The sequence below is a fragment of the Numida meleagris genome, chromosome 21 (assembly GCF_002078875.1).
Source record: "Numida meleagris isolate 19003 breed g44 Domestic line chromosome 21, NumMel1.0, whole genome shotgun sequence".
Classification (NCBI taxonomy): Eukaryota; Metazoa; Chordata; class Aves; order Galliformes; family Numididae; genus Numida; species Numida meleagris.
Window position 1 is genome coordinate 1,689,266 of NC_034429.1, and position 3,299 is coordinate 1,692,564.

The following is a 3,299-nucleotide window of genomic DNA, read 5'->3' on the forward strand; positions in this document are numbered from 1 at the left end:
AGCCAGGATCCCAAAGCCAGGATCCCAAAGCCAAGGATCCCAAAGCCAGGATCCCAAAGCTAGGATCCCAAAGCCAGGATCCCAAAGCCAGGATCGCAAAGCCAAGGGCCCCAAAGCCAAGGGTCATACCCGAGGCCCAGAGCTGCAGAAGCCCTGCAAGCATCATGCTGGGAGCAGTACTCCCCAGGTGTCTGTAAGGCTGGGGGGCTGAGCAGGGGGGGTGACACGGTGTCAGGCCCGGCTGCAAATCTCTTTTATTGTGGTAATTGCCAATGCTCCCGCTGCCGTGAAAATCAAATTACGCGGTGCAGAGATAAGGGCCGGTCCCATGCTGAGGGAGGAAGGGGTGGTGGGTGGCGGGTGTGTGGCAGCTGCTTATCACAGGGATGCAGAAAGGATGGAAAACACAAGCAGAGCAGCTGGGGGTGAGGTGACTTTTGCATCGCTTGTTGGGAAAACCAAGACGACCTGGGGATGATCAGTATCTCATTGCCACGCTCGAGCTCTTTTGCTCCCTCCAAGATAAACGTTACCCTCAGCCCGTCCTCAATCCCAGCCTCGCTCCTCCTCCCCTTGGCTTGGAAGAGGTTTGATAAATATTTAAGCCAAATGTTTCCAGCATGATGCACGCTATGACTCCGAGCACTGAAACCGAGATGCACGGGGATAGCTCCGCGCTGCCCCGCTTGCACAGATGCCCTTTGCAGCCACTCCGTCCTCAGCTGGATTGATCACTGCTGCTTTGCCCTGGGAATTTTTAATTGAAACAGCCCCTTGGAAAAGCAGCCCATATGTCTGCTGCTCCGGAGAGCAGCCGGCTGCTGGCAGGAGCTGCTCAGCAATACCCCATGGGAGAAGTCAGCTCCGTGAGCAGGGTTTGCAAACACAACACCGCGCTGTGACACGCTCTCATCCTCAGCCCCTAGAGAAAATGGGAAACAAACCCAAGCAACACTTCCCTTCTCATTTGCTTCCCTCTGCCTCCTAGAGATGGCCCAGGCAGTCCCTGATGCTTTTGGGATGGAGCAAGGGAGCATGGAGGAGCCGATGTGCTCCTTTGCTCCCTCTTTACTCGCCTTTACTCCCTTTTTGTTCCCCTTTGCTCCCTTTACTCCCAGCCCCGATGCACGAGGTTGCACAGAACTCCTCTCCCCTCAAAGCCCTCAGCACAAGCAGAGCATCCTCTGATCAGAGGAAATCTGCTTGGGAAGGGCGCAGGGAGCCCCAAAGCCACACTCTGAAGGGTGATGTAACCACGTTTTCCTCCTCAAAGCTCCGGGATGAATTATTTAGACGTGCAGCGCAGCAGCTCTGCTGAATTATTGAGGGGGATTTGGGTTTGGAGGCTGATGAAGCAGAAGCAAACGGAGCTGAGCACTATGCTGAATAGTCCCGAGAGGAAGCTGGGTCCTTTTTTTCTTTCCTCAACCCCCCCATTCCCAGTACAAAATCCTGGGGACTAGAAACTTTGTTTGATTTCAGAGCTCCTGCAGTGAAAGGGTGCTTAAGAGGAATCCCTATTGCATGAGAGCTGGGCTGGGAAAGCAGGACCTCGCCGTGTGACCAGCACAGATCCCCAGATTAACACCACAGATCAATACTGAGAGCCGTGCAATAACGTATCGCTGTTTTGCAACATCGCCGGGCAGGGAGAAGCTGCTTTGTTTAACTGCAAAAGCAAACTTTGCTTTGAGGCTCTGGGGACGTGGTCCGGGCTTGTCTCTGTTTTAGCATCGAGCGAAGGAAGAGGCTGCGGAGCGACCGAGGAGCTGAGAAATGGATGAGCTCTTATCATTAATTTTAATGGGAAAGGAGCAGATGAATCCCAGAAGTGGGAGAGGAAATTTCAGGCTGCCTTTAGGAGCTCGGGTGCGATACCATTTTCTCATGACCTTTCGTCTTTTTTGTTACTGCTCTACTGCCTGGGAGCGAAACCCTCGAGCACAGCGCAGTGGGGTCGGGCTCTGAACGGGGCTGGGGCTGAATCTCAGCCCTCATCTCCCCTATTGAGGCCACTGCTGGGCTGGGAGAGCCGTGCCAAGCTCACTGCTCAGTGCAGTTTGCATTGGGAGTGCTGAGCATGGCCCTTGCCCTTCCTGCACTGCCCAGCGTGCAGCAACAACACAAAGTGAAGTCCTTCTGGAGCACCTGGTGGGTCCGATTCCTTTTCTGACCCTTGCTTCCAGTATTGCTTCCTAGGTCTGTAGGGAGAAAAGCCATTAAATACACCTACTCCTTGCTTATAGCACTGGTCTTATTCTCTTGTAATTCCCTTAAATTGGCACGAGCTTTTTTTTTTTTTTTTGTATTATATCTAATTTCAAAAGATTTGTAAATAATTCGTTAGCAAAAAAAAAAAAAAGAAAAAGAAAAAGGAAAAAATCCCCACTTTAAGATTACTGCTTATCCTTCAACCTCAAATACAAAGGAAATAGGACTCGTATTCAACCTACAAATCCACTTAGGGCTGTAGCAGGACAAGTGTGCAGGTGGGTGATCGGCAGCATCTGCCCAAGCGGTGGCTGGGTGTGCAATGAGCCCTGCAATGAGCCCTGCAATGATCCATGCAGTGAGCCCTGCAATGAGCCCTGCTCCACGAGTGCCCTTTGCTGCTCTTCTCCGGGCTGCCTCATGCTGGGAAAGCTTCCATGCAGTTGAGAGCTGAGGTAGCCCCACGAGTCAGACTCGTTTGAGGGGGCGAGGACACGGCAGCCGGGGCGAGTGCTGGCTTGTGCAGCACGGATGGGTCGGGGAAGGGCGAGTTACAGCCCAGGAGGAGCCACTGCCCATGGGGTGACCATGGCAGGAGGACAGGGAGGTGACGCAGCATCCCCCCTCCAGGCTGGGGGCTGCACCCTGAGCTCCATCACTGCACAATCTGCCCAAGCTGGGACAATTCCTGAAAAGCTGCAGACACAACCGCTGCCCCATCTGGTACAGATAACTTCTTGGCTTTGCTGCCTTGTTTTGTTATGACTTACTATAGAAACACGAAGCCTCGTTCGAACGAAAACGAATCCTAATGCTTTTTTTTATGCCTTTTCCCCTCGACTGAAATCCTGTTAAATCATTCCTCTGCACTCACAGGAATACGCTTTTCTCCTTCTCTTTCTTCTCCTTCTCCTTCTCCTTCTTCTCCCTCTCTCCGATTTCTCGCTCCTAAAATAGCAAATTCCAGCTGACTGCTTTCAAGGCAACGAGGCGCCCGCAGGATTGTGGGAGCGTTGCTCAAATCAGCAGAGAAACTAACGAAGCTGCCAGGAAACAATATTAAAAAAAGACGGGGGGGGGGGGGGGGG

General features: G+C 52.7%; 1 long non-coding RNA gene across 2 annotated transcripts; it reads right to left on the reverse strand.

The window, feature by feature from the left end:
• Positions 1,429 to 3,244, reverse strand: LOC110387141. Of its 2 annotated transcripts, none has more exons than XR_002432408.1 (2): positions 3,086 to 3,244; positions 1,429 to 2,201 (listed from the first exon to the last, which is right to left on the reverse strand). It is a non-coding gene; the product is annotated as an uncharacterized LOC110387141 (long non-coding RNA). The 2 variants fall into 2 exon arrangements; XR_002432407.1 differs by having other exon boundaries at positions 2,982 to 3,244.